Source organism: Parasteatoda tepidariorum, chromosome 6, assembly GCF_982258835.1.
Source record: "Parasteatoda tepidariorum strain Cologne lab strain chromosome 6, Ptep-v5.0, whole genome shotgun sequence".
Taxonomy (NCBI): Eukaryota; Metazoa; Arthropoda; class Arachnida; order Araneae; family Theridiidae; genus Parasteatoda; species Parasteatoda tepidariorum.
Window position 1 is genome coordinate 35,025,729 of NC_141760.1, and position 24,009 is coordinate 35,049,737.

General features: G+C 29.1%; 1 long non-coding RNA gene across 1 annotated transcript in view; it reads left to right on the forward strand.

Annotated features, from left to right (window-relative positions):
* The first annotated feature begins 15,786 nt into the window (after nt 1–15,786).
* LOC139425162 (uncharacterized) overlaps nt 15,787–24,009 on the forward strand; it is an 81,581-nt gene continuing 73,358 nt past the window's right edge. The window contains exon 1 of the long non-coding RNA XR_011636439.2: nt 15,787–16,580. This is a non-coding gene — a long non-coding RNA (uncharacterized LOC139425162). The remainder of the gene's footprint in view (nt 16,581–24,009) is intronic.

The following is a 24,009-nucleotide window of genomic DNA, read 5'->3' on the forward strand; positions in this document are numbered from 1 at the left end:
AGAATCAGACAAAGAATCGTACTTTCTCTTCATAAGCATGCTTTTAATCAAGATGGATTTGGAATTTTTACCACCAAAATATTGGAGGTCGCTGCAATCTGGAAAATATGAACAACTTATCTTCGGTAAGAGAGCAGTCAAAAGTTTTTGTCCCTTAATGTCACATAATACTGATTATCAATCGAAAATTTTTGAAATTCACTCAAGTCCGTGTTAAAATGTACTCAAATGATGCTAATAGTCAATCAAAAATTATTGAAATTCACTCAAATAAGAGTTAAAATAATTTGCTCAAATGATGCTAATAGTCAAACAAAAGCAATTGAAATTGATTCAAGTTTGAGTTAAAACCATTCCCTCAAATGATGTTGTTGGTCACTCTAAAATGATTGAAATTCACTCAAATACATGTTAAAGTGTACTCTATTGATGTTAATAGTAATCAAAAATAATTTAAATTCACTCAAGTCCGTGTTAAAATACACTCAACTAATACTAATAGTTAATCAAAAATAACTGAAATTCACTCAAATTCGAATTGAAATGATGAGTTAAATGTAACGATTAGAAATCACTCAAATGATGTGGATGGTCAATCAAAAATGATTAAAATTCAATCAAATTCAAGTATGCTCTCAAACTTGATCAAAACAAATCAAGTGTGCACTGGCAAACTTCATCGAATCGAATCAAATCAAATATACACTCAAACTTGAGTTATTACAGTTGACACTTAACTGAAGATGAGAAGCCTCTTTTTATCCAGACGAATGACTGAAATTTAACTGAAGTTGAGTTATTTTAAGTCGTTCATTTTTAGAGAGATATTTTACTATATATCGAGAGCTTTTTAAGCGAATCGAAAATCTTTCATTCATAACTGAAAAAAAAATTTTACATTAAGAAATTTTATTTGTAAAAAATAATTTTAAGTGATTATTTATTATTTTATTTAATAAATGTTGAAAATATTTAGAGTTGTAAAGTATATTTACATCATTTTAAACCATGTAACATTAAATGATAAAAAAAAAATTTGAACGAAATCTGAAGTTATAAAACTTTAGAAAACCTTTCTTAAAATATTTTTTAACTTTCATTTTTCAAGAGCTATTTAATCAAGTTAGTTCGAATTTTGTGTTTTTTTCATTTCAAATTACACGTTTTAAAATAAAATAAAAATTTAAATACGTTTCAATCCTAATTTTTTAAAACCATTATTAAGTAAAATATGATAAAAAATAATCATTAGGAATTTTTCGCTCGGAATTACTTTTGGATCTAAAAATTGCGCGAATGGTTACTTCATATCAAATTAATACCTAATAAAACTTTCTTGCACAGTTTAAATTGTATAGTTAAATCTTAACCCCAATAATTAATAAAGCTTACACCAATTTGCATCTTGTTAGTGAAAAATACTGTATTTTTTGGAGCTCCGTAAATTTGGCAAATAATTAGTGTATATTTAAACTATTTAATTTAACTCTTGTGTGAAATACTGCTTTGGCATGTTTTAAGCCTATAACAAATGCCTTTGGACCATTATTGAAAGTTTAAAAGCGAATATTTGTGCAATATCAAGATATTGACAAGATCTCGTCATAGCCAATTAAATACCAAGTAAAATTAAATCCTTCATCGCGATCAAAAACAAATAGTGATTGTAGTCAATTGTTTGCAAAGTGATTTTAATATAATTAATTTTACATAAGTCTTGCAATTGTATAAAATAATTTTATAATATTTAACTTTTATTCACTTCGATTTTGTTCGTATTCATATTAATATTCTGTCTGTGCTGTGTGTATGTTTGGTTAACAAACTAATTTTATAATATAATATAAATATTGTACTCGTATATGTGCACATCCTAAATATATGATTCTCGCTTTAGATTAGATTTCTTGCTCTAGATTTTATATCTAAAAACACAGATGCATTTTATAACAGTATGAGCATTAATGTTACAACTATTTATGCTCAACTCCGTAGCCTGGTAATTTTGAACTCAATCTAGAAGACAACGAAACTCTTGGATCTAGTAGTGGGAGAAATTTGCCTTTGTGGAGGACATTTTGATGGAACTAACCCGCATTTGCGTTACATGACGAGGAAAACTACGAAAATCTCCCACGGTTAATCAGACGGCAAGGGAATTCTAACCCATGATCCGTCTACCACTGAGGATGTTTCATGTTAATACTGTGGTGGTCGGTGCAATCCAGAAGAGAAATTCGTATCGACCAACCATCGCTGGGACTCGAACTCGGTTCACCTCATTGGAAGGTGAGCGCTCAATCCCTTAGCCACGACGACTGGCTGTCATATTGATTCGCACATATTGCCACATTGATCCAATTGTACAATTATTCGAATAAGTCTTCAAAAGCATTTGTTATACTTTTAAACCCTGCCCTTCCATCACTTCGCACAATAATTTAATTAAACAGTTTGAATATGCACTAATTATCCCTAAATTAAGGTACCTCCGAAACACCTTACCTTCTTCACCAACGAGTTACAGATTGGTGACTTGTGTAGTCTTTATCAATTATTGGTGTTAGGATTAAACTGCATTATTTGGAATGTGTAAGAACACTCGATTTTGTATTAACTTGAAATGAAGTACTCATTCGGACAATGCTTGGAATTTTTCAACCCCAAATTTGGATAGATATCATACCACAATTTTATGTTAGTGTTACGGAATGCCCAATTGATGGCACACTAACTACACTGCAAAAACTGGTTTAATACTAATCGAAATTTGGTGTTGAATAACTGTAAAAATTGCATATTATGTTGAGCTAATACCGAGTCGTGCCTTCATACACGCTATAAAGAGTGTAGTTGCCAATAACTGAATGCTGATATCAAGTCTAGCTCATTTATTCCATTCATGGTTGGCAACAGATGTTTTGCTTCTTCTCCTTCTTTCTTTTGTTTAATACTCCGCTTATTTTTGAAAATAAAGGTAAATTGTGATTTTATTTGTGTTTGAAATGATATAATCGATGACAAAAATCTCCAGGGACACATTGTGAGTGAGTTTACTGAATTATCAATATTATTTCTGAAGAACTTTGAATTATGATGTTTACATAATCTGAAGCAATGGTTTTTCGATCTATGATGGCGGACATCGAAGACAGATTAGGCTTAGCTATCGACTCTTGGCCAAAATCCTCTAGCTGGATAGATTTGACAAATTTACTATAACCAATTTAATACCAAGTAAGTTTTAATCCTCTTTACTGATTGAACAAAAATTTTGATTTTGGTCGATTATTTGCAAAGTAATTTTAATCTTCATGTCTGATTGATTTGACAAAATGATCATGTTATAAGAGGCATGACTATTTTTATTTGTATACATAATAAAGATATTTCTGCTTTTTTATTTAAAATTTGCTTAAGTCTTTCAATTGTATAAAACAATTTTATACTACTTAACTTCTATTCGATTCGGTTTTGGTTAGCCTAGTTAAAATTGCTATTGATATTCTCTTTGAGCTGTGTGTTTTGATAAACATAAACAAGCTAATTTTGGTAAACACTGATAAACTAACTTTGATAAACAAGCTAATTTTGCTTTGAGAAATATTGTATATTTCCATCCTAAATTTATGATTCTTGGTTTAGATTGCATCGTAAAAGTATCTTTTCTGATTCTTACGTGTATCATATCTTACTGAAATTTCAAATTTTAGTGTTACTGAGTAACAAACATAGTGGTGGTTACTTTACATCAAGTAGTGTAAAAGAACATTCTAAATGCTTTGCTACACCAGAAACTATTCCTGGTCTTGTTTTCAAGAACCAAAATTGATCTGTAGAGTTTGATTACACTTTGGTGTGAAGTAGTTGCCACCATTTTTATTTCTGAGGTACACTAAAGTTTGTTTACATTGTAGGGGTGCAACTGTGTTGATAAGAATAAATAAATGACGAGCAAGAGCACGAGAACTTTATGAAGAAGACATATATCTTCGTTGAAAGCAACAATATTGTGAAACTAAGCATCAAAAAAAGTAAGAATTCTGAATTCGAAGAATTTTTGATGAAAAATATTTCTAAAAAAATACATATAGAATACATTGTGAAGCTAAATTTTCTGGAAAAGTGGCAAACATAAGAGCAAAAAATTCTGAAGCATGAACACAAGAACTTTATCAATCAGTGAGAAATCTTCGTTCAAAGCAACAAAACTGTGAAACAACATCGTTGAAAACAGCAATATTGTGAAGTCAAGTATGCTGAAAAGTGAGGACACAAAAAATTTGCGATAAAGAAGCGGAAAATCTCTCTAAAAATACAAGTAAAATCTATTGTGATGCTATATTTATTGAAAATGTGGCAAACAGAAACAGAACAATTTTGAGGCATGAGCACGAGATATTGTTAAACAATATTTCTTAAAGGGTCAAATTGGAACACAGGAAAATTATGAAGAAACGAAAATTTTCTTCTTAAAACATATATAGTTAAGCCAAATTTCAGAAGAAAAAAAATTGAAATAAAGATGTAAGAAGTAATTTTTTTTTCTTCATATGTTTAATTTTTAAAGTGGATCAAAAATAATTTTTGTCAAAAGTAATTGTAAAATTCAAATAGATTACAGTACACGTTTTGAAAAGTTGCAAATTTAGTGAGTAATTTTTCCCTTAATTCTAAATAACAATATTAATGATTTAAAAAACAAAATTAATGTTTTAATACTTTACGCAAGATAATTCGAATTTGTTTTTCTTTACAGAGAACAATAGAGTGTTCCCTCAACCGTTCGAAAGAGTTGTGATATAAAATTGAAATCATCTCCCACCGCTAAGGATATAGTCACGTAACGTGTCAACAGGTGTTGCCACGAGTCACCCATTAATTTAATGCTTCAACCGTAAAGGTACCCTGGGGCCATTTTTATGTGAGCACCGGATGGTATAATGGGAATAAAGGGAAATGTGTGCTACAACCAATTACTCTTCCCTAGAGGGTATAGAACATAAGAAAGAAAAACGCAAACCTTCATTCAAATATGTATTTCACCTTCAATCATTTTTCTTTCGCTCATTGTGGTTCAATATCAATATTTATAGAATATCACCATGGTGGCATTTCAAATAAAATAATATTAATAACAATAATTTTCATTTTTTCATAATTTGACAGTACACTGAGAAAAAAAAATACGGTCAGAATTACCAGAATATGGTAAAATTTACCGTGTTTCTGGCTTTACGGGAACACCAAAAAGCTTCATAATTTTTACCAATGCGCTTTGGTAAGGATTTTGGTAAAATTAACAATAGTTTCAAAATATGTGAAAAATTTGGTAATCTGGAAAATTTTGGCGTAGATTTGATTAAATTTACTTTTCAGTTTTGTAATTTTTACTAAATGTGTAGTAACAAGAACTTATTTTTTAAAACCAGAATTTCCGATTAACGGTTACCAAATGAATGGAAAAAATAACAAAGAATGGCTTAATAGCTTGGATTTTTTTAGCAGAATTAGGATTTTTTTTACTAGAAATGTCAATACCATACAATATGGCAATTTTGCCGTAATTTGTTTCTCCGTGAAAGCACATGTGAGAACATGCTCCTTTAAAGTTGTTGTTTTTTAATTTTATTAAAAAACCTTTTATAAATAAGGTTTTCGCAGCAAACTTGACATGCTAAAATGTACACTGAGTACAAAGTTTTTTACTTTCGCAGACTTTAAAACTCTTTCAATCTTAAACGAATTCATTTCTCCATCTGTAATCAAGCATTTAACTCCTAATTTTTCCATTGAACGTAATATTAATTTGACTGAATTATTGGTTTTCGATTAAGTAAATGTTAAATCCATGCAATAGATTTAAACAAAAATTAATAGTTATTAGTTGAGTGATTTTTTAAATCGAGCCATCTATGATTTCTGAATAACCATCGTATAAAGCTCTAATAGATAAATTAGAAGCTCTTTTCACATGGGGATCCATGCAGAAGAACCAAGTCGCTGTGTACTTGCTTCAAGTTTTTATTTAAGTTAACTTATTTTACAAGTTTTCAATGAAATTTTTGAACATTCTGTGTAAGATTACAGCAGAAGTACAGTAATGTGAAGATTACTTAATGCATCATATAATTGTTTAACAACTTATATTGTTACATTCTACTCGTTTCTTTACTAGCTAACTGTTTTTGAGGCGAAAAACAACATTTAGTTGAAAGCATTACGTAGTTGCCTAAATCGTACCGTTGTGATTAATTAGGACGGTATTATCTTCTACTATCAAGTTTCAAGTCATTTCATCTGTACTTCATCGAAACTGTGAGTGAGGCTTATAATAAAAGCTTCAACAATTAAGAACAAATACTTAATAAAAAAAACTTCTTTCGCTTCAAAATATACAAATTGGAAATAGCAGTCGGCATGTTTTTTAAGCGCTTAAAAGCAAGACACCATTTTTAAGACTTGCAAGACGTGAATGAAAAGAAAGTAAAGGGATTTGAAATATAAAACGGAAAGTTGCTAAAGAAAAGTGCTAAAATAAAGGTGTGAAACAAAACTAGAAGAGCTACAGTAGCAACAAAAGAAGGGAAAAAACAGAACACGAAAACTTGCAATGGTCGTGAGAGGCAAGTCAGAGTAAAATGCATTTCCACTCGCTATGGCGAGGTGGGCAGGTGATGTCATTAACAAGGGAGTAGTCAGCATTCACATGAATGAAACAAGATTCCGGTGCATCAAGATGAGTTGATGTGACTGAAGTTTAAATAATTTTGACATTGCTGAAATTGAATTTAGGTTTCGGACGTAAATTCAATTTCAAACGATGCCAACATTTTTGTCTTATACTTTTACTGAATCTTACGTCCTTTTTTTTTTAACTGACTACTTGACAGAACATAATCTCATTCTGTAAATGGATCAATTGAAAAGAAATAAACAATTTCTGTAAATTTTATGAGATTTAATATCCTTTTGATAAGATTTATTTTCCTCATTCCAAGTAAGGAAAAGTGAGGAAAAGCATCTAAGTGATGACTGAAAATAATCAAGTAGTGATCTAGTAATTATTGGATTGTAATGTGATTTGATAGACCGATCTGTTCTAGTACCCTCTGTGCTGAAGGCCCCATTTACTGTAACTAAAAAAAAGAAAGTTGAAGAGAAATAATTGGTGAAAAACGATGCGAGTTACGCAACTCTCCTCCACAACTTAATCCTAAAATGATTACAAAAAATCTTATGAAAAATCTTATAAAATATTTATAAAACATCTACCTCTTATTTGTCTGTATCTATTTTCATATTTTTATTTTGAACAGTTTTGAAATTAGTAATTTGTATAGTGTCAAACTAACAAGATATTTTGGACTAATATTGTTCAGCGAGACAAGGCACACAGCGGGCTTCAGCGTCATAACGGAAGAAAAGTAGCTGTACAGTTTAAGAAAAATACAATTTTTATGACTTCTTAAAGCAAACATAATAAAAGGCATAAAAAATAGAACGACTGTAAAGTAAAAATTTCTTAAGTTGTAGATAAGAAATTTTTTTTTAAATTGCAGCCAGTGGTGACGGTGGACAAAACACAAAAACAATCTGAAATGCCTGCCAAGGTTGATTGCGGACACAATTAAATAAACGAAAGCCTTCTAATGGCTATAATGTGAACCAAAGTTTTCTTTGATGAGCTTTTTAGTTTTAGTTTCCCAATAAAATATATTATTTTTTTGTCAAATTTGAATAAAAACTATTTTATTCAAATTATTATTAGAGTATTTTACAAATATATTTTTTGTCATAAAATTGCCAATAAATAACCATGATCCAAAATTATAGCAATTAGGGATTACAGATTTAATTATATATTGGTACTATCCTATATTAGTATACCTTTTTTTTTTTTTTTCAAACTTTCTCACATGTGTTGAGATTTTTATTTTTTGGGATAGCATAGTGGTGCTTATGAGTTTTGCAAGCTCAGCCGAATCCCATTGATTTGCTCAGGTCACGTGTACGTATTAGATGTAATAATAACGAACATCATAATAATTTTTATGTTCTAATCTTAAATTTGAAAAGATTGTCTCATACGCTCTCATAAGTAAAACTCTCATTTTTGACGATTCAGCAATCTTTGAGCTGCATTTTGTTAATTTTGTGAATCATGTCGTCATAAAACCACGATTTTTGTCGAAACGCGAACTCCCAAATACATGACGAAAATGTTTCCTCTACTCAAAACCTTTACATTAGTGCATTGTAGGAGATTTTTTTAAAACCAGAATGACAAAATAAGGATGAAGACTAGATGATCCGAAATAAAGTGACGAAATAAGCCGACCGGTTTGCATGATGATCAAGGAGTTGGCCGCGTATCAGGGAGATCCCGTGCTCGAATCCCATAGTGTTACAAGCGTGTAATTTATCTGTCTGCTCTATCAGTCTTCGTGTTGCTAGGGTGACAAGGATCTACCTATATGGTCCCTGGTAAAGTGATTATTAGAAAAGTAAATATATTAGCCACCATAAAATTGTTTTTTTTTGGGGGGGGGAGCAGAATAACGAAATATTTTTTTGATTTTGACGAAATTCGCTTTCTCAAAAATGAGATGATAGTTATTTTGTCACTTTGACGAAATGTTTGCTCGGAGCATATACCAGATTCCGGTTTCGTCAAAAACGAAGAAAGTTCCGAGATATTTGAGCAATCACGATTGCGCAAAAAAGAAAGTGATTCAGATGCAAACATGAAAACCAGGCCCGCTTTAGAGAAGAGTACTGGTCACACTCCCTAAAATTTCAAAAATATTATTTCAAAATCAGGAGTTATTGTGAAAAATTGTTACTATTATCATTTTATCATTCATAAAGGGCCAAAAAACTTTATTCTCAAAACTCCTGAATGTGTAAATCTGTCCTTAAACGAAAAATGACTGTTATGATTGACAAAAACGAAATAACTTCAAAAATAGTTTTAAAAACTACTTAAAATGCTATCAGTTTAATCATCTTGTATACTTACATGCTAACGCAAGAAGTCCCTTAGCCATTCGCCTGGACCCGTAGCGGTGACTGTAGTAACGAGGTATAACTATTTTAAGCAGGGGTGTAGGTCATTGTTTAGAACTGGTCTTGGCTCGGTTCGGCGAGAGAAAGGGAACATTTTTCTTTGGTTAATTGAGCTCGCCCTAGAGTGAAGAGAAGCTATCCACCCTGAAATGTGGTAATCATGTTTCCATAGCAGCAGACGGCCTCAGACTTTGTGGCGGGGGGAGTTTTACCGTAGACAAACTATACTGCTATCTAAAGTTAAGTTAACATGATTCCCCTTTATCAGCGAAAATAAGAAAAGCACATACCACCTTTCATGCTCACTATTCACAAATCACGACTCACACAAATTCACAATCTTTCAACTTTTTATTTATTATTTATTTTTATCCATTTTATTTTTATTTATTTTATTTTAATTAAATTGTATTTTTGCTTTAGTTTTTTTAGTGTACTAATCTTCTTTCTTTAAGAACTTTCTTTAAGAACGTTTTTAAACTTTTTTTCCAAATTTGAAAGATTTCCAATGTATACTTCCTTTTTCAAATTTTTGTTAGATTATTATTACCATTACTTTATTGAGGTGTTTTTAGTGTTTTACGTAATTTTACGAAAGCATTGCTCTTAGAACTTCTCCCCTTTCTTGTCGTCTGTCATCCCTCCCGTTTGTCACCAAAAATAGTTTCAATTTCTCTTTGTCACATAAAATTTCGTTTTTATTCATTTCATAAAATTTTGGATAAAATATTCTGTAGGAATATTTTGTGTTTTCCTTCTGTGATCGAAATACCTACTCTTCACGAAATAAATTTTTGCAACATATTCAAAATATTATCACGTTTAATTTCCAAATTTTTCTTTTTATTTATGTACTTTCTTATGAAAATAAGTAGTTTTTAGTGTTTTGCGTAACCATTTCTCATACCTCTTCTCCTGCCATTTGTAAGAAAAACGAGCAAATCACAAGTCTCGTTCCCCTTTAGACACAGGATGCGGTAAAAAGACCTTTTTTAATATAACTCTTTTTTTATTAATAATAAATAAATTAACAAAATATAACAAATAATAATAAGAGTTGACTTTTACAAATAAATAAATTTTGTCTATCATTTTTGTCTTTTGCAACGATGCAGAGGTGCAAATACTAATTGAAATTTCCAGTAATTAGGCTGCAAATCTCCTATTTTCAATTCTTTGACGTAGATAGGACACTGGTGTCCCTTTTATATATATTTTCTGATGCTCTAATTGGAAGAAAAATTATATTTCGGTATTTTTTAAATTATAAAAAATAGTCTGATAGTTTTAAAGAAAAATCTGCTACTTAATCGGAATTATATTTGTATTAAAAATAAAATCTGAACAAAGTTGTGAGAAAAGTTTTCTTTTCATTCAAATTCAGAAATTTATCAATGATTGATTTTGTAAAGTAAAAAAATTTCAATTACAAATAACTCTTTTACTTAGATCTAAATAACTGCAAATATATGCATATTTGAAAAATTATTGCTTGGAAGTGAGCCATGTTTGGAAGATTTCACCTTTAACTCAGAAAAAAATAGCTGTGTTTCAAGTTGTATTTCATAACCATGAATTATTAAAATGCTAAATATGATATTTTTCACTTATTTTGACCTATATTAATACAAAATAAGGGGAAAAAAGTATGAAAAATATGGTTAATAAAAAATCTACGTCAAAAGGTTTATCCCATTCCAAAGTGATTCTTTTAGAGAATCCGAACTAATGCCACTTTCCCTGAAACAACTCTAACATAGCAGATCTTTTGTTGGAAATTAAAAAAAGGAAAGAAAAAAGAACAATGTTGGAAAGTTTGAAATTTAGCATGTCTCGGTGATTTGACACGAAATTCCAATGACCGATTCATCGAGTCTTTAGATCTTTTCTTAAAAAGTCATAAATATAATTCTATAATATAGTCATAAATAGTCATAAATAAATTGGAGTGAAAGTCATACACGTTATATACAGTATTAATAAAGTAAACATCTCTTTGCAAATAAAATGCAATAAAATGGGTAATGAAATATTGAGAAATAAAATTAAAAATAGTAATACATTGATAAGAATAAAATTAATATGTACATATTTACATTTAGCATTTACAATAAATGTGCTACCTTTGGTAACACAGTGACCTAGTCGTCCTGGTAATTACTACTCGATCTGGGTTGCTCTTTGCTTGGGATCATACTCTTCTGGTGGCTCGCACAGTTGGGATCCTAAAAGATTGTTCCTTCCCATATTCTGCCACTGCCGCCAACAAGCAATATGTAAACTAAAAGATATACAGTAGAGTCCCGATTATCCAAGTTTCCACTTCAACCGAGCTATCAAATATTTCACGAATATTTTTTTTATTTTATTTTGTTCTAGTTTATTTTTTATTTTTAAAACTACCAGCGAAAAAAATTCTGAATTTTATCTTCCAAACACTCAGGGAAACGAAATCCGGCAACTCGATCCAATGAAATGATCGTTATTATCGTCAATAATAAAAATGAATCTAGCGAAGATGATGAAGACAGTGACGATGAAAATCAGCGTATAAAAATCTCACATACAGATGGACTAAAAGCTATCGAAAATGCTATTGAATATATCGAACTACAGGAAGAGGCGACACCAGCCTTCCTGTTATCCCTAAAAAATATGGCGTAACATTGCTGCAGAAAAGCGCCAAAGTTATGTAAAACAAAAAACGATTAAGGACATTTTTAAGTAAAACTCTTCTCGTAATTCTCGTAAAATATGCTCTTTAAGTGTTTTTAAGTAAGCTTTACAATTATGATTTTAATCGTATGCGGTGTAGTTGTATAAATTTTGTATTTGTTAAATATATTACATTTATACCTACTCTATCCTTTTTTATACTCTTCGCTTTAACCGAGTTTTTTCGGTTATACGAGTTTGTCGTGGTTCACATTAACTCGGATAATCGGGACTCGAGATTATGAAATTGTGATGTAGCTACATCACACCTGCGTCAATATTCTACGCCTCAATTGTTTTTTCAGTATTCGTTCGTTTAACCGCATTAGCCTTCTAATTTTAAAATTGATCAATTGATTTTTTTTATATCGATTCTTAAAATTAGAAGGCTATTGGTTAAACGAACGAAAACTGTAAAAACAATTTAGAAGTAGAATATTGACGCAGGTGTGATGTAACAACATCACAGAAATCCTTTACAATTAAAATGGTAGACAAAAAGAAATGAAAACATAAATTGAAAAGAAATGAATTAATTTCTATTCTGTGATGCAATAAAATAAATTTGTTTTACTTATTTATTTATATTTTTTTTGCCACACCCTGTATTTATCTACAATATAGTAGGTAAAATAAAATAATATTATTTTTCGTCATTGCACCTCTTGAAACTACAACTTTTCAGTTTATAACTTTCTGCAATTTTTGTAACAGTTTGTAGCTTTTCAACATGATAAATCAAGTGTTAATTAAAATACACGTCAATCGGACCACTGGTGCTCTGGATGTGCTACATTACCCATGTTGATGCATTACTGCTAGCAGAGGGAACATTGAAAATTAGAATATGTAACTAAATTCGGAATATGATGTGAAATATTTAACTTTTCACTTTAACATAAAATTTTTTAAAATAAATAAATAAATAACGTTATTTTTCAAATTTGCAATAACTTAATTATGTCCAAGATTAACCATATTATCGTACTCCTTACATTTAATTATATGATTATATGGTGGAACGAAAACATGACATATGATTACATGATACTATGATGGAACAGAAACATGATACTTGATTGCATTATACTATGATGGAATAGAAAAATGACAGTAAATTGTAAGAAACTATGGTGGAACAAAAACATGATATTTGATTGCATGATACTATGGGGGAACAGAAACATGATATTTGATTTCACGATACTATGGTGGAACAGAAGCATGATTTAACTATATACCTTATTTAGATTGCAGTGTTACCATATAAGATTGATTAATACCTTATTAAGGTTTTATGTTCTGTATTATGAATTAAAATATCGATATTATGGTTCAATATTGAACCAATTTTCTGAGAATATATTTGGATAAAAGTTTGAATTGATACCGTCCCTTCCTGAAGAATAAGTGGGGAAAAATTAGAATTTTTGTTAATTAGAGTTTTTACTGCGAATTTTTATTAAAAAAAGAAAAAAAATCATTCAAACATAAAATTTGCACAATATTCATATTAGATAAAATAATACATTCAAACCTAAAAACTCAATTCGATCATACAAAATTTCGTCACAGCTGCATTGGAAATTCGTAATTTATATTCAAATTTAGACGTTTTCATTATGTCAAAAATGAAAAATTGGATCGAAACAGTTCGAAAACTAATTTATTTTGGTTCCATTTCCTTCTCTATTTTTTTCGGAAGAAAAGGAGGTGAATATTATTTTAAAATTAGTTTACTTTTTATAAATTAAAAAAAAAAAAGAAAGAAAAAGAAATCTATTTCTGTAACCAAATATTTGAGTTTTAGTTGACTTAGCATAGATTTACAAAGCTCAATTAAGTTTCGCAAATGCTTGTTCTTTCTATTTTTAACTTAAACAAAGAAACAGCCTCTATCAACCCAAAATAAAATATGGGTGGAGAAACTGGACAGAATAGAAAAAAAAATCTATTGACCAATGGCTGAAACCGAAACGCTTCATTTCAAAGGATCAGAACTCAGAGGATGAACGAATATTAGCCCCGCCTTATCAACATACTTCGCCACCACTCACTGCACACCAAAGTTTTGACGTCACTCCAAACTGTAACAAATCACATATCTTCTTGTTCAAAGGTGTTTTTCGGTGTCTCTTAAAGTTTGTTTTCGTTGGAGCTGTTCACAATTCTACCTTCTCGCCATATTGGCGCTCTTTTTTCCAATAAATCGAAACATAAAAATAAAAAACAGCCAAGAGGTTTTAGTATGATTTCAAAATTAACTGAAGTAGTTTTTAGTAGTCATTACTAGTTAAAATTCAATTTCGAAATTAACTTTTCAGAACTAATTTATTGTTTTAGTTTTAATTGCAATTTTTTTTAAAAATATTTTTTTCTTTTAAGTTATTTTTCAGTTTATAAAAAGTTTCTTCTATCTGCTCAGTTATTAGCTCCATTTTTTATTTAATTTAGTACTTTAATATTTACTGTTCTTGTATGTTAGAATATATTTTTGTTTAGTTTTATAATTAATAATTCAAAAACAGTTTATCGTGGAAATTAATAATTGTTGGAATTACATATAAAAAATTTTTTTTAATCTGAAGTAACAAAATACCACAACAAGATATCTACACACGCGGAAATACAAGTTAGTTTTAAAGGAATTGTAAGTCATTTAAAGCAAAGGAAGTATTATTTCATTATCGCTTAAAGAAAACATCAATTATATATAAATTAATTTTTATGAAAAGATTGTTAAATGTTATTGAAGAAAGTTTGTGTTTTAAACGGAAATGCAAAATTTCCAAAAATATAGCTATATTTCCGAGAGAAAAAATATTAATTTAATTGCTAATTTTGAAAATACTTCTAACTGAACTAACTTTTTATAGAAATTTTTGAATAAAACTACTTTTTCAGGAATATTTGATTCTAAAATCAAGTTTCCTTTCATTCATTAAAAGTATTATTGTCTCGGTCTTGATCAAAAATATGTGCTTTTAAAAAAAAATTAGGCACCCATTTTTAGAAATTCTGATGTGAATAAGATTTAAACAAGTAAAATTCATACTCAATTTTAAAAAATTACACTAAAAATAAATTATTTCTCTCGTCATTATATAAGACCATAGGAGTGGAACGAAAATTGCGTGGTTCGTGAAAGCTGTGATTTAGTGAAAAGACAATTTTGCGCTCGGAAAGAAGGAGTTTTTCGACCCATCTTCACTGTATAATAATTCTCGAAGAGTGCCGATTTTTCATGTTATCTTAACTTAATAGTCCTCTAAATGCAACAGGGGATGATCTAATCGTTATTTTTGAGAAAAATTAAAACAAAAAAAAATCGTTATCCCCTAAGTTTTCATCTATTTTTCACATTAATCATACATAAGATTGCTGTAAACTTTACTGATATTCATTGCTAGTCATTACTGTATTCTTTTACCGAATTTTTCTATAGTATTGACAGTTTCTAGAAATAAAATTATAAAAAAATAATAAAACAAAACTTTTATGCGAATTACAATAATTAAAGAAGTATATATACACGGGTATGAGCTGCTTTCTTCACAAGACAACAAATTTAATAAATATATTTTTTTGCAAACTGTTTTTGAACAAGTAGTTTGAAATATGGAATGTCTCAAATATTACATTTACCTTCACTGATAAAAAATAAAAATAATGAAAAAGAAAAGCCTATTAATCTTATATTAATTTACTTATTTTAAAAATATTTTTAAGAAAAACAATGTCCCACGTCCCCCAGAGACACTTTAGAAATGGTGGAAGAAATTCCACTCTCCTACAAAGCAAAAATCGCTGAGGAAAAAAGCAAAAATTATCGGAGCCCAGTACGCGTTAACTTGTTTGAAGGCATTCATAATCCACAACAATAGAACGCAGCAAAATATTTATGAATTCGGCGCCAATTCTTGGCGACGCAAGAAGAAAGTTTTTTTCGATGTTTTCTTGGCGATTCGACAAGGTGGAGTAACCCTACAAAGTACCTGAGGTAGGGCTTTTAGCCTCTGTAGCCTTGCGTAGTAGTAGAGATATCTTCGTTGCTACTCAGACGCGTATCCAGCCTCAGGCTTGCATGACGACCGCCATTTTTGGACTACCATGCGTGACGTTGTTTGTGACGTCACACTCTGAAGCTCTGCGTACTCATCCAAGAATTGACCTTTTATTGACAGTTGCCCCGAACAACACCCCTCTTGTAATTCTTGAGTGATTTTCTCAGATCAAGTACTTTTTTGTAATCAATCGAAAGTTTTCTAAACAAATCTTCTAAAACAATATAAACAACAATTGCAGAAAAGTAAATTACTTTATTCAGCAAAAAAGTACGAAAGAGATTGTTCAACAAATATTTTGTGGATTTAGATATTATTAAAATTAGTATTTTTTTTAAAAAAAATTCCTTTTTTTTAAAAAAAAAAACATAGATATGTAAGTTTGAAAAGAGTGCCTTCAAATGTTCAGAGCAATTAATAGTAATTAGTAGATTTTTGAAATCTTTGCTAATTAGTAATATAGTTTAAAGCGTTGACAAAATCGAAACAGCAATTTAATCGTATCAGCGAAGAAGAAAACAAAGAAGCAAATTGGGTGATTAAACTGAAGATTAAACAACTGAGTGCAAAAATATAGAAGTTTAAAGTTGGATTATTAAAAGAGTGTAACAACGTGTGACCATTGGTCAGTTAAATGTGATGCTAACTTGTGCTTATCCACGCGAAGTGAACTGTGATCCATGGATTTTTAATTGTAATTGAAGGATACGCCCTACTACAATGTGCAAAAAGGTGAGTTAATTTTGTTTTGCTTAATTAGACATAAATTGAAAAACTTTGTATAAAATATTTAATCTTGATGACATCATTAAAATTTTTGATCATTCAAATCTAACTTTACTTTTTAAGTGACAAATTTTTCTTCGGTGGTAGAATCATTTTTCGTTTTTATTTACAATTTTTTTTAGGTTGCATTAAGTTTTTTTATTGATAAATACAAAAATATTCAAAAAAAAAATTAAATATTGATAAAATATTCTTTAAACATAAACTTGGGAGAATATACGCTTAAGGCAAATCTTAACTATTTTCTTCAATCATGTCATTTTTAACATTTTTTTCAGATAATAATACTGTGAAAAATAATTTTAACTTAAAAATTTATATTAATTTTTAAATAAATAAAAAAAGATTCAATTCATTTTAATGGCAGATATAAATAATTTCACCTTTTATTTATATTTTTCCAATAATAGTTATCAACAAATCAATTTTCTTCAGATTAAAAAACTGGCTTTAGTTTTTTATTGTAAAAACATTATAAATTTAGAAGTGAATTTCATTTTCTTTTATTTTATAACTGTCGTTGAGCAGAAATTAATTATAGTGATTCAAAATATATTTTTTTTAAGGAATTATTAATAGGAGTTATGAGTATAGATGATATTCTTAGGTCTCTGAAACGCGTAGCGTGAAGGCACATGAATTGACGATCATTTTAAAAATCCTTTCTGAACAGAATTACTTTTATATTATAGAGTAACTAGTTACTTTATTATAGAGTTACTAGTTTATTACGGAGTTACTAGTTATTAGTTACTTTTATATTATAGAGTTACTATTAAAAAATACTATTTCAAAAAAAATTAGTAATTCAAAGAATTATCACGCAAAAAGTTATATTTATGCAATTAGTGAAGTGATTATAAGTAATCTATGTGAATTCTTACATACATTAAATGTAATAAAAATTTTACATAACATGGGGTTCGAAGCGTCAGATCTTAACTCATTACTTATTTTAATGGTAAAGTGCTTTATTTATCATTAATTTACAACTTAATTCTGAAACAATAATAAGTCACATTTTCGAGTTAATAACAAACATTTTTACCTGCTTAAGGAAGGAATAAAGACAAACAACTCAACCATAATTATTCAAATATAAATTTTTTTTATATGAAAATACTTGTAATAATAAAGTGCAATTTTTTAAATTTATAATATTCTAAAGAATTATTAAAAATAAAAAGCTACCTAAATCAAGGCATGTACTATTAACTCCCAATTCACCTTCACTTTTTCTAAAAAAAAAATTTTTTTTTGCTTATTATTGTTTTTCTATAATAAAATCGATTTTAAAATGACCATTATTGACTATAATTTGCTTGGCTGAAGTGAAACAATTTATTAGAAAAAAACCCCGCTTCTTCTCCCACACCAAATGTTCCGCTTAAAACAAAACTCTTCTATTAGGTTCAATTTTCGTTTAGGTTCAATTTGTCTTCGTTTTTCTTCATTGTTGTACTATATTGTGGGTTTAATATCTTTAATATTACTCCATCTCCTTTCCTATTACTGCAGTGCAAAAATTTGTAAAGGGTAGCAAAAACAAAAAGTTACCAAAAGTTTAAAGTTCACTTTTTTATATAGCTCTGAAATCTTGGAGAAGGCACAACATGTAATTATCATTTGTGCTTCCTCTAAAAATAATAAAATAATTCGAACTATAAAAATGCAACTGTTCACGAAGTCCGTCTATTAAAATTGAAAGAATACGCACAAAACTACAAGAACACGCACAAGTTTTTTTGGAGAAGTTTGAAAATGTTTTTTAAGATTCTTAAAGGCGATGAGCCAAGCAAAATTTTTTTTGATGTTTGGAATTCTGGTGCCGTTTATCATTTTCTATACTACTTTTTTTTTTCTAACTTTTCCATTTAGGGATCGTAAGTTGATAATTTTGTTTTCATTTTAAACATTTGCTGTATTCAAACCAGCATGTGCTCTTTCCTCTGTAATGTTAAAGTTATGCTCTTACTTTTTTTCCCCCTACATTTCTTTTTCTTATTACTTTTTTCTTTTAACCCTAGTGTTATGTACTTTCCCTCGAAAGTGTTAGAGTAATCTCTTCTCTAATCTTGAATTTAATGCTAAGATTAATCTTTAACGTAAATATACAATTCTATCCAATGTTTCCTGGAGTTAAAGTATAAGCAAAGCAAATTCTACGTTCATTTTTCTATGAGAATGTAAACTTAAAAACTTTTGCTGAATAATGAAAAATAAAGAAATCAGAACCAAAAGTTTAAAATTGAAATATACATGGATTTCGGAAATGAAAAAAACCCCTTTTAATCTTTTTTGAAAATAGTTGAAAAAGAAGTTTAAAAAAAAGTATACAGATTATGATTTACAAAATTATATTTAATCGAAGGGAGAAAAAAAAACGTTAACGATTCACTATTAATAAACTTGTTGACTTGTTCGCTATTAAGAAAGAAAGTTGATGTCGAAGAAACTTGAAACCCATTAGCAAAATCTGTTTGATTGCTGAGGGAAACCAAAAGGAGTTGAAAGGTGATTGACAAGTTTTATCAAGCAATCAAACTGGTTTTTATGTTTTCAACCTTTTTTCTCTGGTGATACTTCTCTTCTATAGTGTTTTTGTTTCCCCCTCACTTAAATTTAATTTTCGACCCCTAGTATGTAATCTTTTTTAAGGGATTAAACAAATCTATATTAATAATATCCAATATAATATATATCATCTAAATGTTTAGGAGAGCGTTTTTGAATGAAAGCACCATAACTGCCACACCGAATAACAAATTACTGTTCTGTAAGGTAATAACACTTCTAGTTTAAGAAAAGAAAAATTTAATTCTGATTGATAAAGCTAAATTTTTTTTATATACATATTTAAACCATTCATTTGATAATTTTTTCATCCGTATGGTTACGGTTTACCGTAAATTCTAGTTTTCAAAATTATAATTCTCATTACCACACATTTAGTAAAAAATACAAATCTGAAAAGCAAACTTAACCGAATAAATGGGTTTCTTATACCATGCTCTAAGGTATCGTCCAAATTTTATCACATTTACCAAATTTTATCCCATATTATAAAACCATATTTTATAGTTAATTTTATCAAAATCATTACCAAAGCACATCGGTTAAAAGTATCGAGCTTTTCGATGTTCCCATAGAGCCTGAAACACGATAAATTTTACCATGTTCTGGCAGTTCTGTCTATGCTTCTTTTTTTTCCTCAGCAATGAGATATTTATGCGTATTGTGATGTTACACAGTCGAAATTTCGAAAACTTAAGGAGCAGGTGCATTGTTATATCAAAACTTGGTAAATCAAAATATCACTTAAATTTGTTAAAACTTTAATATGGGGCAAAGTTTAACAACCTTATCATACTTCTTAACCCCCATTGCACGATGCTATGGTTCAACTTGAACAAAAAGGTGATGCAAATTAATATCTTATTAAGACTACCTAAAATTTGCACCTTATTATGGTTCAAGGTACTGACATTATGGTTCAATGTTGAACTGATTGTTCTGAGAGTAAGGAGTAAAAGTCTGAAAGAACATATTTCTGTCTGGATGCAATCTTAAGGAGCAGCTCGATGCAAGAACTTTTACATCGAGCAGAAAAACAGAAGACCTATGGAGAAAATGCGTCTTATTACCACACCAAGTCCTTAACTCTTTAGGACTATAAACCCAATAAAGAGAAGCCAATTTTTTAGGGATGATACTGCACTATAAAAAATTTTTGGTGACAACTGCCACCAGTTTTGATGTTAGAACTGCAGTAATTGTGCAAATAATAGTACAAAATTGACAAAATAACAATTGTTTAAAAGAATTAGTGAAATACATTACTAATACATTTTTGCAATGAAACCGAAATTGACCCTAATGCGCATGGAAATATGAAATACTTTTTTCTGATTGGAAGAATATCACATGATTTTAATTTTGATAATTTAGAGTCATTTATAGCATTGCGGAAACTGCGAAAACTAATAATAGGTGACACGGAGTACCTGGCCAATGAGACCAAATCCGTAAAAGATGAATTGTCCATTGAATCAATGCCTGTGTTATTAAAATTAGTTGATTAGTTAGATTAGTAGTTAGTAATTAATTAAAATTAGGGTTATTTACAGAATTAAATCTCTAAAACTTTCGCAACTTTTTTGCTTTCTCAAATAAACTTATCAGTTTTCAGGTATAACTTTCAACTTTTATTTTTAGTGATTTTCTAGTTGATTTCACATTTAAGTACCATGCAGAAAATAGTATTAAAAATAGAAAAATTTGGCATTGTTAGATTAATTAAATTAATTATTGAATTGAGAACAACAACAACATCACCAGTAGGGGAGAGTGGGGTCAATTGTAACATTTTTTACTTAACTATTTTTAACTAACAAAAAATCCAATATACTATTAGTATTAAATTGACAGACGAGTAAAGTAGACTATCCTCGACTAGAAAAAAAAATAAATACCTAATTTTAAATGTTATTATATTAGTTATTAACAATTTTTGACAGTCGAGCACTTGTTACAATTGTCCCCACTTACGGGGTCAATTGTAACAGTTCATAAATTCAACTAAAACATAGTTAATTATACATAGTATCATAGTTGTGATATATATCTTTATTGATCAAAATAGTAGTGATATTTTAGGAGTAAAAATAATAATGAGCAGAGACCTAAAGGGTTAAGCTTTTAACTTTAAGGGTTAAAAATTTTAATTTATGCTGTGAAAGGTGACAAATAAAATAATGCACATGCAACATAATATAAATGATATAGGAAACTATTGGTGGTTCTTAAAGACTTAAGTAATGGTTTGTAAACATAAGATTATTTATTTTCAGCTGTTACAATCGTCCCTTTACTTATTGTTACAATTGTCCCCAAGACGCCATTTCAGCTTCATTTGTTAAAAACAATGCTAGTTAATTAGCAAAACTAATCTTTTTTTTTATTGAAATGTTAATTAAGGTGTCCACTTACATATTCGGTTACTAATTTTTATTTGTTTAAACAAAATTACTTTGTTACAATATAATATTCTAATACCAAAAAAAGTACTTGCGTGGCGTGAAAATATCTTTTGTGATCTAACTCTTTCAAAAGTACATAAAAATGATTGCCATCAGGGGTGTACATGTAGATTTATTAAATACACCTTGTGCGCCACCTAGAAACCAAATCTAGAACCCGACACTCGAAATTTTTGCTCTGTTACAATCGTACCCTGTTACAATTGACCCCACTCTCCCCTACATATCTTTGCTACCGTTAAGACCATGGTACCATTAATTTCTTCCAAAACTGTAACAATTGTAAATAGTAACGCACTATACCATGAGCAAAACTTGATTATTGAGTTTTAAATTTGTGGACAATTATTTGGCTCTTTTCCACCAGCTGATTTTACAAAAAATAAAACCTCTCCATCCTTACGCAAGACAATCGAAACCCCCTCTCTTGTTTGCCTTTAACTTTTAGAATAACCCAGTTTTAGGAACTGTAGAAGTAAATTAAGATGGAAGATATATCCTTTTATAAAACAAAACTGACGTCAAGAAAAAAACTTATAAAATTTTGAAACTAATCAACAACTTTTTCTTTCCCAAAATGTAACTTTAATTCAATTTTAAAACATATCAGTATTAAATTTTTTCTAAATTTTTTTCGTTATTTTGCATTTAAAAAAAATTAAAAATAAGGGTATTTTAATGTTTTGCGTAAGCCTTACCATACCCTTTTTCTCTCCTTGTCAGTAAAAATAAGCAAACCATTAAAAACACTCTTCCCTTTTAGTGCTTACGCAATGTTTGAACATTCCTATACTACACTGTAAAAAATTCCGAGCCACGCAGCGCCACTAATTGTTATTCATTTGTTGACTTCATAAAATGGAGCACAATTTCACCATATTTTGGTATTTTCACCAGCTCCAAATATCAGTAGACGGTTGCACCAAAAGTAGGTATTTTGAAGAAACAAAGCATCTATTTTCATTCCTTCTTTTAATTCTTTTATAAAACCAGAGGAAGATTACACCATTATTTGATATTTTTAAAGCACTCAAAGGCAGACCAAGTTTGCTATTTACCGTAACAAAACTATTTACCGTAAGTAGGTTATTTTATGACATACACCTAACCATTTTATACCGCCTACCAAATTAAAAAAAGCAACATAAAAGAAATGAACTTTAATTAAGGCAAATAAAACATTTATCAACCTAAATAAGTTGATACTTGAAACAACATGCATTAGTCCTCCCTATACACCAAGACCGAGTTTTAAAGAAAATTTGGCGTCGTAAACAAATATCGTTCAGTTTACAGGCATCGTCAAAGTTTCGTGACTTTTACCAAATTTTGGTGCAGTCAGTTGCCCCATGGAAGTATTTTTGGATCATACTTCATAATTTATGGTGTAACTGAAATAATCTATATTTAACCAAACTTTGGGATAATGAGAAATTTTGCACCAAATACAGCTTAAAAATTTACCGAGCTTTTTTACAGTGTATTCCATACTATACTACACTATGCTAACCTACAGAAACTGCTGTAAGTGTTTTGAAAATTTCACATGCCAAAATTGTTAGCTCATTTTTTAAGATTATGATCAAAGCTTTTAGAAATGGCTCCAAATTTACGTTTGAAAAATATATATGACTAAAGAAAGCTGAGGAAGTTAAAATGTCATATTTTTTAATGCTAGTATTTTTGAAAATGATTCTTTAAAATCGTGATATTAATAAATAGAATATTTTTGTATTTAATGATGTTAAAAAGAAGAAACCTTTTAAATTCTACCTCTCATTTTAATTAAATCAATTAGTTTATACAAAATTTAAATAAAAAAAGTTACACCATCTTCGAAAGCCTTTGATCACGATATTTTGAAATGCACTATTTTCAAGAAAGGCATTGAGTTATTAAAAAAACTGTTCACATTATTTTGTACAGCCCTTATGAACCAAAAAAGTCAGAGGTTAAATTATATTTATAACAAGCGAAAACAATGACTAAAAATAGTTTTGATTAAAAAAAATTTTAAAAAAAATAATCTGTTTTTCTTTTTCATTCTTTCAAAGATATCGATGATAAACAATTCAATTTTAAATCACGTTACGATCATGTTTTCTTATTAATTCAGCATGTGATTTAATAATGAAAAACAAATTAACAAATCTCCCATATTTATGTAATTTTACGAAAATTGAAACCATTTTTTTTGCTTAAGCTTAATTCTTTATCTTTATTTCAATTGAAATATCTAATTGTTTTTAAATCTGCAATGATTCGTGACGCGTAAAATTTCTACTTTTCATTTTAACTCAAGCAGTTGAGAGGATTTAAGCAATGACAGAGATCGA